The sequence below is a fragment of the Rattus norvegicus genome, chromosome 2 (assembly GCF_021556685.1).
Source record: "Rattus norvegicus strain SHRSP/BbbUtx chromosome 2, alternate assembly SHRSP_T2T, whole genome shotgun sequence".
NCBI classification, from domain to species: domain Eukaryota; kingdom Metazoa; phylum Chordata; class Mammalia; order Rodentia; family Muridae; genus Rattus; species Rattus norvegicus.
Window position 1 is genome coordinate 132,522,684 of NC_141535.1, and position 17,362 is coordinate 132,540,045.

Consider the following 17,362-nt stretch of genomic DNA (forward strand, 5'->3'; position numbering starts at 1 on the left):
CCTTCAATGGAGACAAAGTAAAATAATAAATGGTATTAAAGTTAAACACTATTGCTGGAGAGAAAACTTAATGAAAACAGTGAATCAAAAACAAGTTGTCTTGAGGGGAGTAAAATGTCTACAATAACTTAAGGTTTGTAACTTTAGCTGATATTATAACATATAAATCATATAAATGACAATGCCTGTTCTTGGAAAAACAGTAAGTAATAGTTATAATACCAATGTTTTCAACAAAGATAATGCATGTCTACAATCAAACATATCATATATAGGTACTTCTGCAATTCAGTAAAATCAATCACAAATATTTGAAAGCAAGTTTTACCCAGATGAAGTAATTTACACGTGAAAGCATGTCTACATTCTATTGATCAAATCACGTTATACAAGGCATAATAAAATATTCACCTTGAAGATTACTTACAAAAATCATAAGCAAAAATGAAATACACTATTTATGATATGTAGAATATCATTTATTTTCAATAAATAGATGTAAAATCTTCCATTAAAATAGTGGAAGCCCATGAAATCATTGGAATTGAAAGACTTATGTTATTCTAAAACATGACAATTTGTTTATAGGTTAACATACTTACTGTTAATATTCATTTTTATCCTGAGCACATGGTATTATAGATAAATTCAAAATTGCTTATTTACAAAAATTTTTCAAAAATTGAGATAGGGTAATATACTCAGTAAATTCATTGATGTTTGTTGATATGAGGTATCATAAATTGCCTTTTCACCAAAAATATATTTATGCAAATCAAAACACTTATTTACACCTAGACTTCATAATCTCTCTATTCAAATTCTGTTATTTTTATTATTTATTTACTACCTCTTGGTACATTAAAACTCTGTATTTAGAAATATTCAAAATAGACATATATAAACATACATTTTTTGCAACCTTTTCATCCTCTCCTCTAGCCCATCATCCAGCACAGGAAGTAGAAATGTTATTAGGATACACAGGAAGTAGGTCTGTTCAGCAATAGTTCTTTGAGGGTGAGCTTGATTGACTTTGGCGGCAGTTCAGTCCAGTGGCACACAGTGAATATGACTGAGAAGCTGCAAACAAGTCCTCTAGGCAGGCAGACACCAGGTAAGAGCCAGCAGCTACAGGCCAGTCCTTTTGGCAGGCTGACACCTGACACAAACCAGCAACTGTAGTTCAATCCTGAAGAAACCACCATGCTCACCAAATGGCCTAGGTAAGTCCACAGAGGAAGCAAGCTCCCACAGGAATCTCATGAGCAATTCTTGGGAGAGTTTCAATGGTGGCATTACCACAAGTTGAGTTCAACAACTAACCAATATAAGGCAAACTGTTACACACGCAAATCTTTAGCAAAGAATGGCAAGGTGGAACACAGAAAAACAAAGCTCAGTACTCATCCCTGTCTGTCTGTGTGGTCATATTTATACTCCTTCATCAGCATCCTTTCACATGTTTGCTATTTCTAAACATCCTTTCACTTGTGTCTGATGACAGAAAAACTGCCTTTCACCTGTTTTAGCAAGACAACCTTTTACCTGTACGCCCAAGCAAAACACCATTTGATGTAACTAAATTTCCAAAGAAACTAGAAGTTTGCATTTCAGACATGTATTTGTGTTGAGAGCTCAGTGTTACAAGAATAAAGCTAAAACCTCATAGAGACTCTAGGAAAACAGATTTGTGTACGTTCTCTTAGGTGGAATAGAAGTAGTTCAAAGGCAAGACGGATGATCAAAATGTGAATGTTTCACGCCTTCTTTAAAAGGGGAACAAGAATACCCTTGGCAGGGAAGAGAGAGGCAAAGATTAAAACAGAGACTGAAGTAACACCCATTCAGAGCCTGCCCCACATGTGGCCCATACATATACAGCCACCCAATTAGACAAGATGGATGAAGCAAAGAAGTGCAGACCGACAGGAGCCGGATGTAGATCGCTCCTGAGAGACACAGCCAGAATACAGCAAATACAGAGGTGAATGCCAGCAGCAAACCACTGAACTGAGAATAGAACCCCCGTTGAAGGAATCAGAGAAAGAACTGGAAGAGCTTGAAGGGGCTCGAGACCCCATATGTACAACAATGCCAAGCAACCAGAGCTTCCAGGGACTAAGCCACTACCTAAAGACTATACATGGACTGACCCTGGACTCTGACCTCATAGGTAGCAATGCATATCCTTGTAAGAGCACCAGTGGAAGGGGAAGCCCTGGGTCCTGCTAAGAATGAACCCCCAGTGAACTAGACTGTTGGGGGGAGGGCGGCAATGGGGGGAGGGTTGGGAGGGGAACACCCATAAGGAAGGGGAGGGGGGAGGGGGATGTTTGCCCAGAAACCGGGAAAGGGAATAACACTCGAAATATATATAAGAAATACTCAAGTTGGGGCTAAGGATTTAGCTCAGTGGTAGAGCGCTTACCTAGGAAGCGCAAGGCCCTGGGTTCGGTCCCCAGCTCCGAAAAAAAAAGAACAAAAAAAAAAAAAAAAGAAATACTCAAGTTAATAAAAATAAAAAAAAAGTAGTTCAAAGGAAGGAGAAAGTGCTTCTTACAAATATCAGAGGCCAAAATAAACTGAAGGGAGATCTTTATCCTATGGCAGGTTTGTCAGGAATTTTCTGTATTATTTTATCTTTGAATAATAAAATACACACAGCAAAAGCACTGTGAGATATACATACTATGTGAACATTGACATATGTATCTTCTGGCTAAAATCAAAAACTCAGGTGCATCTTCTCTGAATGAACCCAGACTCGGCAGTCCTCTGATGTGTATGTGTTGGGGGCCTCATCTCAGCTGGTGTATGCTGCCTGGCTGATGATCTAGTGTCTGACAGATGTCAGATGTTCAGGGTAATTGAGACTGCTGGTCCTCCTACAGGGTCACCCTTCTCCTCAGCTTCTTCATGCATTTCCCTAATTTGACCAAAGGGGACAACAGCTTCTGTTCATTGGTTGGGTGCAAATATCGAATCTGACATTTTCAGCTGCTTGTTGAGTCTTTGTGAGGGTAGTCATGATAGGTTCCTTTTTGTGAGCACTCCATGACCTCAGTAATATCAGGCTTTAGGGCCTCCCCTTGAGTAGAATCCCAATTTGGACCTGTCACTGGACTTCCTTTTCATAAAATTCTCCTTCGTTTCAGAAAGGAAAAATTGTGGGTCAAGGTTTTGACTGTGGGACAGCAATCCCATCCCTCACTCAATTCCCTGTCTTTCTTCGAGGTGGGCTTTACAAATTCTCTATCTTCACTGTGGGGCATTTCATCTAAGGTTCCTCCCTTTGAGGCCTCTGAGTCTCTTACCTCCAAGGTCTTGGGTATATTCAGGAAAGTCCCCTGTTCTTTCTATTTCCATTTTCTGGAATAGTTTGGACAGTATTGATATTAGAGGTCTTCTATGAGAATTTGATAAAATGTTCCATTAAACCCATCTGGTCCTGGGCTTTTTGTGTTTGGGAGGCTGTTATTGACTGCTTCTATTTCTTTAGGATTAATGAGATTGCTTAGATGGTTTATCTGATCCTGATTTAATGTTGGCACCTGGCAACTGTCTAAAAACTTGTCCATTTCATCCAGATTTTCCAGTTTTGTTGATCATGAGCTTGTGTAGTAGGATCTGATGATTCTTTGAATTTCCCAGGTTTCTCTTATGTCTCCCTTTACATTTCTCATTTTGTTACTTTGGGTACTTTTTCTGTGCCCTCTGGTTATTCTGGTGAAGGGTTATCTTGTTAATTTTCTCAAAGAACCAGCTTCTGGTTTTGATGGTTCTTTGTATAGTTCTTTTTGTTTGTACTTGGTTGACTTCAGACGAGTTTGATTATTTCATGCTATCTACTCCTCTTGGGTGTATTTGCTTCTTTTTTTTCTAGAACTTTGAGTGTGCTTTCCAGCTGCTAGTGCATACTCTCTGTAGTTTCTTTTTGGAGGCACTCAGTACAATAAGATTTCTTCTTAGCACTGTTTACATTGTGTCCCATAAATTTGGGTATATTGCACTTTCATTTTCAATAAATTCTAAAATGTCTTTAATATCTTTCTTTATTTCATCCTTGACCAAGTTATAATTGAGTAGAACATTATTCAGCTTCCATGTTTATGTGGGCTTTCTGTCGCTATATATTTATTGAAGACCAGTCTTAGTCCATAGTGATCTGGGAGGATGCATGGGATTATTTGAATCTTCATGTACCTGTTGAAGACTGTTTTGTGACCAATTATATGGTCAGTTGTGGAGAACGTAACATGAGGTTCTGAGAAGAAGGTATATTCTTTTGGTTTATAATGAAATGGTCTATAGATATCTATTAAATCCGTTTAATTCAGAATGTCTGTTAGTTTTTCTTTTTCTCCCTTTTTATTTTCTATTATCTGTCCGTTGTTGAGAGTGGGGTACTGTTGTGGGAGGCACAATCTGTGCTTTGAGCTTTAGGATGGTTTCTTTTATTAATATAGGTAGGCCCACATTTGGAACATAGAGATTTAGGACTGAGAGTTCATCTTGGTGAATTTTTCCTGTGATGAATATGAAGTGTCCTTCCTTATCTATTTTGATAACTTTTAGTTGAAAGTTGATTTTATTCGATATAGAATGTCTACTCCAGCTCGTGTTTTGGGACTATTAGCTTAGAGAATTATTTCCTAATCTTTTACTCTGAGGTATTGTCTGTCTTTGTCACTGAAGTGTGTTTCCTATATGCAGCAAAATGCTGGGTCTTCTTCAGGTATCCAGTCTGTTAGTCTATGTTTTGACTAGATTGTTGTTGAGAGATATTAGGGAATAATGATTGTTGTTTTCTCTTATTTTTGTTGTTATAGGTGGAATTATGTTTGTGTGGCTATCTTCTTTTGGCTTAGTTGAAATTAGATTACTTTCTTGCTTTTTCCAGGGTTTAGCTTCTCTCCATGTGTTGGAGTTTTCCATTTATTATCCTGTTTATATCTGGATTTGTAGAGAGATTTTATATAAATTTGGTTTTGTCATGGAATATCATGGTTTGTCCATCTATGGTAATTGAGAATTTTGTTGGATATAGTAGCCTGGTCTGGCATTTGTGTTCTCTTAGGGTCTATATGACATTTGCCCAGGATCTTCAGCCTTTCATATTCTCTGGTGTGTAGACCAGTGTGATTGTGATAGGTTTGCCTTTACATGATGTTTGACCTTTTTCCCTTACTGCTTTTAATATTTTTTCTTTGTTTTGTTCTTTTGGTACTTTGAATATTATGTGTCAGGAGGAATTTCTTTTCTGGTCCAATCTGTTTGGAGTTCTTTAGGCTTCTTTTATGTTTATGGACTTCTCTTTCTTTAGGTTAGAGAAGTTTTCTTCTATAATTTTGTTGATGATATTTACTGTCTCTTTAAGTTAGGAATCTTCTCTCTCTTCTATATCTATTATCTTTAGCTTCGATTTTCTCATTGTATGCTGGATTTCCTGGATGTTCTGGGTTAGGAGCTTTGTGCATTTTGCATTTTCTTTGAAGATTGTGTCAATGTTTAAAATGGTATCTTCTGCCACTGAGATTCTCTCTCCTATCTCTTGTATTCTGTTGGTAATGCTTATGTCTATGACTCATGATCTCTTTCCTAGGTTTTCTTTTTTCAGGGTTGTCTCCCTTTGTGATTTCTTTATTGTTTCTATTTCTATTGTTAGATCCCTGACGGTTTTGTTCAACTCCTTCATCTGTTTGGTTGTGTTTTCTTGTACTTCTTTAAGGGATATTTGTGTTTCCTCTTTAAGGGCTTCTACCTGTTTACCTGTGATGTTCTATACTTCTTTAAGGGAGTTATTTATGTCCTTTCTAAAGTTCTATAACATAAACATGAGTTATGATTTTGAAAACAAATCTTGCTTTTCCAGGCATTGAAGTATCCAGAGCCTGCTTTGGTAGGAGGACTGTGTTCTGATAATGCTACATGATCTTGGTGTCTGTCGCTTAGGTTCTTGCCCTTTCCTCTTGCCATCTACTTATCTCTAGTGTTAGATTGTCTCATTGCCTCTGACAGTGGCTTGATCTACCTGTACGATATGTGTCAGCATTCCTGGAGTATGGCTTTTTCCCAGCAGCATCTGGGTATAGATATCTCTGTCACAGGGTCAGCTCAAGGCAGAAACCAAAGGGATCTTCTCCCTGACTGCTGTTTTTTCCTATGTCCAGAGGTCTCCAGGCAGGTTTTTCTTGGACCCGGAATGTGAGGAGAAGTGTGCTCTCAGGATTGTCTGCACTTCTGAGAGTCTTGCTCTCTCCCCATGGAATTTGGGTACAGAGAGCGGTGTCAGAGGGTCAGCTCTGGGCGCAGGCCATGAATATACATTTTAATTGATGTTTTATTTATTTCTTTTAGATATTGTCAAATAAATTGTCCTAATATAGTTTTCTAAATATGTTTGTTTTTAGTTTATATCATTGTTACAGATTGAAATTAACATTCTCTGCACATTTATTCAATATAATACTTAAAGTTCTAGTTAGATCAATAAAATGACTAATGGAGATTAGGATACAAATTAGAAATGGAGAAGAAAAAGTATCAGTATTTGCAGATTATATGATCGAATACATAAGTGACCTCCAATATTATACCAGATAATTTCTATAGCTGCTAAATACTTTCAGCAATGTGGCTGGACAAAAAAAATTTACTCAAGGAAATCAGTAGCCTTCCTCTATACAATTGCCAGGCTGAGAAAGAACTGAGAAAAACAGTGTCCTTCACATTAGCTACAAATAACATGAAATGCCTTAGACTAACTCTACCCAAGCAAGTGAAAGATCTATATGATCAGAAATTCAAATCAATGAAGAAAGTATATGAGAAAGATACCAGAAGGTGGAAATATCTCCTTTGTTCATAGGTTGATAGTATTAACCTAGTAAAAATGGTCATCATACCAAAAGCAATCTACAAATTCAATGCAGTCCCCATCCAGAATGCCAAGACAATTCTTCATGGATCTTAAAAGAACAATTCCCAGTTTCATATGGGAAAAAATGCAGGATAGCCACAATGATTATGAACAATAAAAGAACTTCTAGAGATTTCACTATCCCTGATTTTAGGCTATTCTGCAGAGCAATATTTATAAAAACTGCCTGATGTTAATATAGAAATAGTGCAAATATTAAACACCTGAACATAAAACTAACCACTCTTAATGTAATAGATCAGAAATTGCCAAATACTCTTGAACTTGTCAGTACAGGAGGTAACTTCCTGAACAGAACACATTCTTGTGCCAGAATGGCTCAGGTACAAAGGTCAAGAATTAATAAATGGGACCTCATGAAACTAAAAAGTTTCTGTAAGTCAAAGGACACTGCTATCAGGACAAAATGACAAAGTACAGACTGCAAAAAGCTCTTTATTAATCATACATCTGATGGAATACTAATATTCAAAATATTTAAAGAAATCAGGAAGTTAGATACTGACAATACAAATAACTCAACTAAGAAGTGGAGTACAGGCCTAAAAAGATCTTTCAACAGAAAGATCTTGATTGCCCAAGAAGCTCTTAATGAAATGTTTAATGCTTTTAGTCATTGAGGAAATCCAAGTCATGCCAACTCTGAGATTCCATTATAAACCCACTAAAATAGCTAAAATTAAACACTCAACAAACAGCACATTCTGCTCCAAGAACTATATAATATTAATCAGGTAGAAAATGTGGGGTTGGGTTCCCCAGAAAAAGTATGGGAAAGAAGGGAACCTTCCTTTTGTTCTGAGCTCAGGGGAATTGTGTGGACATGGTAGACTATCATCTTAAATAGCAGGATCTTCCACCATCTGTGTATTTAAAATACATAAAAACAACATGAAATTATTTTCTTTCTTATGAATTTAATGAAAGTTGCAGACTATCTGCATCCTCAGAAAAGAAAACACTAACAAATAACTATCAATTTCAAAATAAATACTAAGAGAATAAAGTGAACAAATAGCAAGTAGGTATGTTTTGACAGTAAAGTAAAATGAATAAGATATTAGAAGATTGTGAAAATGTCAGAATAACTTTTATGATCTTGTGTCACACTGTGTGAAGCTCAGACATAAATAAAATACAACACAAAATTGTGCTGAAAATTCTCTGATCTTTCAGGCCTATGTCTAGATCATTCATTGCTTTGTCTGTGTGTGTTTGTGTATGTGTGTGTGTGATTTTGTTTTGTTTTACTTTCTGCTAGAGTTCATGAACTACAAGAAATGACTGGCTTCCTCATATTGCATCAAGTTTGAATACCTGGATCATACTACATAGTGTACCTGCATCATGTTCAACCTCCCATGTCTTTGAGCCTTTTTGATCTGTGCAACTATAATAATGGTGTGGTTACTTTTCTTTCTCTCATCTCCATGATCTTACTAACAGGGATTCCTCCAAGGCAGAATCAGCTATCAACAGACCATTCCCTAGATTTTTCTTCACACAGGGCAGTTTCTTGCTGAGGCAAGATGATCCTGAAAGGTGCCACTATGCCTACATAGAATGTTTCACACCTGCTACTATGAAAATCACACTAGCAGAAGCACTTCACAGGAAAAGAATATGGGTTATCAGAACAATCAGTCCCTATCTTTTCGTAGCCAAGAGGAAACTAAACCAAATGCTTGTCCTTTTTTTTTTTTTTCTTTTTTTTTTTTGAGTCTATGGATATTCTGTAGAAATTATTCTTTTAAAATATTTTTATTTTTATTGGATATTTTTATTTACATTTCAAATGTTATTTTCTTTCCCAGTTTCCTGGCCATAAGCCCCCTATCCCATCCCTCCCTTCTTCTATAGGGTGTTCCCCTTCCCCAACCACACCCCCTTCCTACCTCCCCCCCATGACATTCCTCTGCACTGGGGGTTCCAGCCTTGGCAGGACCAAGGGCTTCTCCTCCCATTGGCGCTCAACAAGGCCATCCTCTGCTACATATGCAGCTGGAGCCATGGGTCTGTCTATTTGTAGTCTTTGGGTTGTGGTTTAATCCCTGAGAGTTCTGGTTGGTTGGTATTATTGTTCTGAGGCGATTGAAAAAAAACCATCAGATCCTACTATAAAAGCCTATACTAAACACAACTGGAAAATCTGGATGAAATGGACAATTTTCTAGACAGATACCAGGTACCAAAATTAAATCAAGATCAGATAAGCCACTTAACATCCCCATAACTCCTAAAGAAATAGAAGCAGTTATTAAGTCTTCCACCCAAAAAAAAAAGCCCAAGACCAGATGAGTTTAATGCAGAATTCTATCAGACATTCATAGAAGGCATCATACCAACACTGTCCAATTACCCCACAAAATAGAAACAGAAGGAGCACTACCCAATTGAACCAGCACTGTTTGTTGCAATCAGACAACAAAAGAGGTCAAAGGGATAAAAATTGGAAAGGAAGAAGTCAAAATATCACTATTTGCAGATGGTATGATAAGATAAAAAAAAAGTTCCACCAGACAACTACTAAGCCTAATAAACAATTTCAGCAAAGTGGCTGGGTAAAAACTTAACAAATAGCAGCCTTCCTCTACTTCAAGAATAAACAGGCTGAGAAAGAAATTAGGGAAATGACACCCTTCACAATAGTCACAAAGAACATAAAATACCTGGGTGTGACTTTAACCAAGCACGTGGAAGATATGTACAAGAAATAATATTTATCTTGGTACATGGCTTACTCCCTTCTTTATCTGGTCATCTATAAGGTGGTGTTCATACCATTCTGATCTTATTAGTTTATGGCTAACCATTTACCTCTACATTGCACATGACTTTGAATACTAATCATTAGTATCCCTTTCTCCTATTCATCTTATTAAGCAGACTGGAACATACAGAGAGAAAGAAATAAATCTTTCTTGCCTCTAAAAGAGGCAAGTAAAACAAATTCCTTAAAATATCATCTATCACCAGTATAATTAATTATCTTTTTTCTCCTTGAATTACCTTCCTCACACTTGACATGGTACACGCATTATCTCTTTTGAGGATGAACTGACACTCTTGCTAGGAAGGTATTTTTTTCCTGGGTTCATGGCTTATCTCCTTTTATAAATATGAAGAGTTGTGTGTGTTCTCTTTTAGGGTTTCTTTTGTTACTCCTTCCAGCATCTATTAGTTACCCATAGCTGTTTGTCTTAGGGGTGGAACTAGGTGAAAGATGTCCCCTTCCATGTCAACATGTCCACTGCTGTTTTTTCAGGACTTTGTAAGAAAGACATTCATAGAAAGCTTCAGTGTGTTCTATCCTTTTCAGTGACGATCTGTGTGCCACAGATGCAGGAGTTGTATTCTTGAGCCATAGTGCAGGAACTGTATACTTGTGCAGGAGCTATAGTGTCCCTAGGCACTGAGCTCCCCATGAAATGTTTGCCTGTCTGCCGTATGTCTGGCTGTGACTTTCTGTGATGTTCCCCATCTGCTGGAAAGAGGCTTCTTTGAGAAAGGTAGCTATAGTTACCCATTAAAGGAAGCTAGTGAACCAAGTTCTGTTGGAGGATGCCTTTGTGCATTTTATTCAGGTGCTTATTTCTATGCACAGACATCTGGTTGCAATTCAGACAATGGCATGGTCAAGCATCTCAGACCTGAATGTTAAGTAAAAATTCTTTTTTTACTACCTATGATTGGTTAATAAAGGAACTGACAGCCAATTAGATGGGAAGAAGAAATAGTGTGGGGCTTTCAGTCTTTGCAATGGGACTCAAAGGAGATGAGCAAATAAAGACCATGAGAAAAGAGCTATGAAGAGACCGTGATGATAGACCAGGAGGATTTGCCTTGAGGTCTTGAGAGAGTATGCATGAGGACACACATGGACCACAGTGAACCGAAGCAAGACCTAATGGCAAGTGTTGGGCCCTTTGGCTGGGTAATAGGCAGCATAAGAAGGTGAGAGTAGCTCAGAACCTGTCCAGCCTAATATTAGTGCTTGTAGCTTATTAAAAATACCAGTTCTCTGAATCATTCAATCAGGAGCTAAAATGGCTAGAGCAAGTAAAGAAACATTCCTTCTTTATTTGTGAGCAAAAGTAGCAATGGACTCCCTACATTAAGTTATATATATATATATATATATATATGTTAAAAATTTTTACTGCTATCTTTGTATAATTATGGAATGAGGAAAAAAGAGGTGACACCATTTGACCAAAATCACAAAAGAGGTAATGCCTAAGTTACATAGTAAGGACTTTCATTTAAATTGGTAAACCCAGAACAGCAAGGTCTTTTGCAGTTCACCTTAATGACATGTGAATACCATATTCATACTAGCGTACAATGGAATTTATGTATAACTAGCCAAAAAAAAGGTAAGTTTATTAGAATGATGAAGGCCTGTTTTTCTTTGATTTGATAGTCATAGAGAATTCTCCCATTTATGAACATTATCAATGAAGACTAGATAACAGTTTTCATATGTCTAATTTTCTTAACTGTACACAAGGATTGTGGAGCCTGGATGTTGCAATAGAGGAAGGATTGCCATTCCCCATCAGCAACAACAAACTCATTAGGCTTGTCATGAAGCTTGACCGTGAGACACTGCACTCCATCTAAGTGGTTCTCATACCATTACTCTGAACTTTTAAAAACCAAATATTCTAAGATTTATCTTTGATATCATTGCCTTTTGACTTAAGGATATGTTCCCATGTTAATATATCATAGGACAGAAACTTGCCATAATGGAGTGATTATAAATCTTTGAGACTTCTGTTCATAAATAAAGATATATAAGCAAGAGTACTTTTTTCTTTTCTTTCATGTATAAATTAGCCTTAGGATTTTATGAATAATTCAAAATGAAGACTATCATCTTTCAAAGATATGGTAAATAGGGAAATGATTCCATGCAAGTAGGTCTGTGTGTATGCAAAAATAACACAGATTATAATGTATACAAATTAACAAGGCGTGCAATAATGTCTTTCAAAACTTCTGAATATTTTATTAAAACAACTTATCTAAAATATAGATATATATTTTGCATATTTAATAAATTCTATGTGTAGGGAAATATAAAATAAACACATTAATTGTACTTAAATTATAATTCATCTACAATATTTCAATTTAAGTACAAAATTTGGAAATATTATGAACAAAACATTTTAAATTACTTATTTCAAAGTATGACTGAATTATTAGGGATTTTGACTAACTGTGATGAAAATTTTACTGAAATAGAGGAATATATTTCAGATTGGCAAACTATCAAGGAACTTGAAATAAATCTAATATCTACATTAAATTCTACATAAAAGTTAAATCTTAACCCTATTAAAAAATGGGGTTCAGAACTAAACAAAGAATTCACAGCTGAGGAATGCCAAATGGCTGAGAAACACCTAAAGAAATGTTCAACATCTTTAGTCATAAGGGAAATGCAAATCAAACAACCCTGAGATTTCACCTCACACCAGTGAGAATGGCTAAGATCAAAAACTCAGGTGACAACAAATGCTGGTAAGGATGTGGAGAAAGAGGAACACTCCTCCATTGTTGGTGGGATTGCAGACCGGTAAAACCATTCTGGAAAACAGTCTGGAGGTTCCTCAGAAAATTGGACATTGAACTACCTGAGGATCCAGCTATACCTCTCTTGGGTATATACCCACAAGATGCCCCAACACATAAAAAAGACACATGCTCCACTATGTTCATAGCAGCCTTATTTATAATAGCAGAAGCTGGAAAGAACCCAGATGCCCTTCAACAGAGGAATGGATACAGAAAATGTGGTACATCTACACAATGGAATATTACTCAGCTATCAAAAACAATGCCTTTATGAAATTCATAGACAAATGGTTGGAACTGGAAAATATCATCCTGAGTGAGGTAACCCAATCACAGAAAAACACACATGGTATCCACTCATTGATAAGTGGCTATTAACCCAAATGCTTGAATTACCCTAGATGCATAGAACACATGAAACTCAAGACGGATCATCAAAATGTGAATGCTTCACTCCTTCTTTAAAAGGGGGAACAAGAATACCCTTGGCAGGGAATAGAGAGGCAAAGATTAAAACAGACACAGAAGGAACACCCATTCAGAGCCTGACCCACATGTGGCCCATACATATACAGCCACCCAGTTAGACAAGATGGATGAAGCAAAGAAGTGCAGGCCGACAGGAGCCGGATGTAGACCTCTCCTGAGAGACACAGCCAGAATACAGCAAATACAGAGGCAAATGCCAGCAGCAAACCACTGAACTGAGAATAGGACCCCCGTTGAAGGAATCAGAGAAAGAACTGGAAGAGCTTGAAGGGGCTCGAGACCCCTTATGAACAACAATGCTAAGCAACTAGAGCTTCCAGGGACTAAGCCACTACCTAAAGACTATACATGGACTGACCCTGGACTCTGACCTCATAGTTAGCATTGAATATTCTAGTAAGATCACCAGTGGAAGTGGAAGCCCTGGGTCCTGCTAAGACTGAATCCCTGTGAACGTGATTGTTGGGGGGAGGGCAGTAATGGGGGTAGGGTGGGGAGGGGAACACCCATAAAGAAGGGGAGGGGGAGGGATTAGGGGGATGTTTGCCCGGAAACCGGGAAAGGGAATAACATTCAAAATGTAAATAAGAAATACTCAAGTTAATAAAAAAAATAAAATTAAAAAAAGTTAAATCTTATCTGAAATATATTTAAAATATTTATGAAATGTAATACATTTCTTCTCTTTGCTAAGTATTATAGTACATTGCCCACAATCTCAACGAATATGTTAAATGTGTTCATATACAGAGTTAGCACATTGTAGTACATAAATATTACTATATGTGTTCTTAATTGTGATTTATGTCTGACTTCCTGGATCAACTCCAATATACACCAATTCAAAAACTGAAAAATTTTATTTCTTGGTCTTGCATTCTATTCCATTGGTCTACCTGTCTGTCTGTCCAGCATTCAGTTTCTATCACCATTGCACAGGAGTACAGCTTAAGATCAGGGATGGTGATTTCCCTAGAAGTTCTTTTATTGTTGGGAATAGTTTTGGTTTTTGCTTTTTTTCAGATAAATTTGAGAATTTCTCTTTCTATCTCATGAAGAATTGAGTTGGAATTTTGGTAGGGATGGCATTGAATCTGTAGATGACTTTAGGTCAGATGGCCTTTTCTACTATGTTAATCTAGCTGATCCATGAGCATTGAACATCTTTCCATCTTCTGATTTTTTTCAATTTTTCTTCAGAGACTTGAAGTTCTTGTCATACAGGTTTTCACTTGCTTGGTTAGCATCGCAGCAAGATATTTCATATTATTTGTGACTAGTGGAAAGGGTATGGTTTCCCTAATTTCTTTCTATGAAAAACATTTTTTGAGGTATCATGTTGTATCAATTATAATCAGTTTTTTATACCAAAGGTCTCATCCAATCCTTTAAATATAACTGATAAAATCTTCAGATCATTTTCTACATATATAACATATAAACATTGATATTGTTTATCTTGTGATCCTGTATAAACTGATCACAAGTTAGTGACTGAATAATGGCAAGGGATGCTTATTGAATCACTTGAAGTTAAAACCATTCATTGTTATCTGGGCAATTTTTTGTAACTAAAGTTAAGTTTGAGAAAGGACATCAATATTCTTGAATATGTGTTTCATTTTTTAAGCAGAATAACAATTAGCAAATCATTGAGTAAGCCCGATGATGATGCTTAGCTCCAGTTTCTGGGAAGGAAGTGTGGAGGATCATACTGTATTTTGTTAGGCTAGTAATAAAGGGTCATTAAGGAGAACTGATCAGGTGGACAGAGATGCTGTGCTCAGTGGAGACCTAACATTCCTTCTGGACCTGATAAATATCCAGCCAAGAAAACACCTCCAGGAATGCAGGTTCACCTAGTGCCATGCTAAAAAAAATAGGCAGAATTATTATTCTTCTAGACAGGCACTACATTCATTTTCCCCCAGAATTCCTGTAAGTCCCCTCCAGGCTATCATGGAGTTGCTGTGAACTTCCCAGAACTTGGTCAGTTCTGTTCTTTGAGTTCTATTATTTCACTTTCTGTCTCTCTCTTTCGAATGTTGGACTGCCCCTAAGTGTGCTGTTTCTAACATTTTGGCTTCTTCTCTCTGCTCCAAAGTCACCTTCTCTGCCCCTACCCTCTCCTTCCCATGTAACAAATACTCAGAAGAGGAATTTTAGTAGCATGTGTTTTGTTTTGTTTGCATTTTCTCTCTCTCCCAATCACTCCCCCCCCTCTGTTTATAAGAGAAATCAAAATTTAAAAATATCACTGGTATATTTGGGTTAACTTTTTTTTTTTTTTTTTTGGAGCTGGGGACCGAACCCAGGGCCTTGCGTTTGCTAGGCAAGCGCTCTACCACTGAGCTAAATCCCCAGCCCCTTGGGTTAACTTTTAAATCATTCATACCTGTAAATTCCTATAACTTAAACTTGGTCATTTTAATTGAACATAGAAAGATTACATTGTTTCCTGGAACTCTTAAGAAATACCAAGATAGATAGATTTATTTATTTATTTATTTATTTATTTATTTATTTATTTATTTATTTATTTATTTCGTTGAAATAGTGAGACCCTCTCCCTATGTACTTTTTAGGAGATATCTTATTTGTTATGATTTTGTAAAAAAGCAAAAAATATGTTGCCTTTGCCTAATGAAGACATTGCTTTCTAAATACTAATAACTTGCTAACAAGTATTCTATATTTGAAAATCAAGCTACCCCATTCTCTGCAAGGGAATGTGTAGAAAAATGACACCTCTATTGTGGCTTTGATTTTACTGAATCAACAACAGATAATGATGATACCTATGACGTCATCACATCAGCATTAGTATTAGTATAACAACCATTAGCACCAAATGAACAATTAACTAACTGACTAAATATTTTAATAAATCCTTTTAATCACTTGATTGAATTAGTATAGCATATGAGTGAATTTCCCCCCAGCCTTAGAGGAAATAAATTCCCTAAAGTACCCACTTCAAAATAAAGATGGCTACTTACAAGTGACCTAGTTAATGGTAGAGGGAGTGACTTACATTTCAAACTGAAATTCCAATGAGATTCTTCTTGCACTGAAAATTTTTCATGGATTTGGTACTAAATCATGAGGAGAAATCTCCTGGAGGATTACTTGTTTCTTTATTTCTTCCCATGAATAACAGCACTGCACGTGAAATATTTTACAATAAAGAATATGAAAAATGAATATTGAATGTAAAATACAAATGAAAATAGACAAAAGTGCTCAGAAATTTGATTCTATGAATTTATATTGGCAACTATGAACTAATGGTCAATTCTGGAAGCTAAAGGATGTTGTGTATTTTTTGTTTAAATATTTTTTGCTTGTTTATATTCTATACACACAAAACTGAATCAATTTGTAAGCAAAATCACTAATTTACAGGCTACAATTTTGCATAAACAGAAGTGAATGACAGCCTACATTATAAATATTTTCTATTCACTTCAGATAAATCACATTTTCAATTATGCGGTTTTATTATTTTTGCCTTATGGTTTTGATTTAGTTTTAATGATTTAAGCAGGATATAGCAAAACACCTTCTTGTAGCCAGAAAGGTAGAAATCAGGTTCTTTCATAGGAGACTGAGGATCTTGTCCCTGAGATGCTGGTTAAATATAGAGCAAGCAGTAGGATTTGGGGTCTCTGAAATTTTGCATGGGTGAATGGCATTGCTAAGGTACATAATAGCTGTTCCTGCAGGCATAGCAAATGTATCCACTACATAAAAGATATAAATTCAGGTCAGCGCATTAATACAGAAAATGTTATTAGCCAGCTCCGATTTTCCCTTCCCACTTGAGGTCAGTCATTTTTTTCTTCCTCAGTGAGTTTGTATTTTTCTGATCTCAATGTACAAATACTAATTCAGAATCCATAGCACAGCAAATTTTCTAAAATGAACTAATGAGACAATGAAGGCAAACAAAACGTATCCCCATGACCCAAAACGTGGTAACTGAACTCCACTGTTTATAAATATTTAAAATAATATTTAACTTTGTTTGAAACATTCTCACACCAGAGAGATAAAGCTCTGTAATTAAACGTTTTCTTGAAACATAGGATATTTTATTTTTGCTTTCTTTTAACCAAATCACCAATACCAAGTTATATGCGCTTACAAAAGGTTCTTCATCCAGTTTACAGTGCCTTCTTCTAGAAAGTGAATTGTTGTGGTAATTCATAGACCTGCAGAACAGTCTAATTTTTCATTACCAAACCTGCTAAACTATGATAGGAGACACATTCATAAATGCAAATAGGAAGAGAATAAATTATTATTTGCTAAAAAAAATAGGTTGATTAATTTAGCTATTTT

The 17,362-nt window shown here is 36.3% G+C and overlaps 1 protein-coding gene across 1 annotated transcript in view; it reads left to right on the plus strand.

Annotated features, from left to right (window-relative positions):
* The window catches only part of Tgap1l12 (GTPase activating protein testicular GAP1 like 12), a 376,199-nt gene that overhangs the window by 24,358 nt on the left and 334,479 nt on the right, over nucleotides 1-17,362 (plus strand). The window lies entirely within an intron of this gene.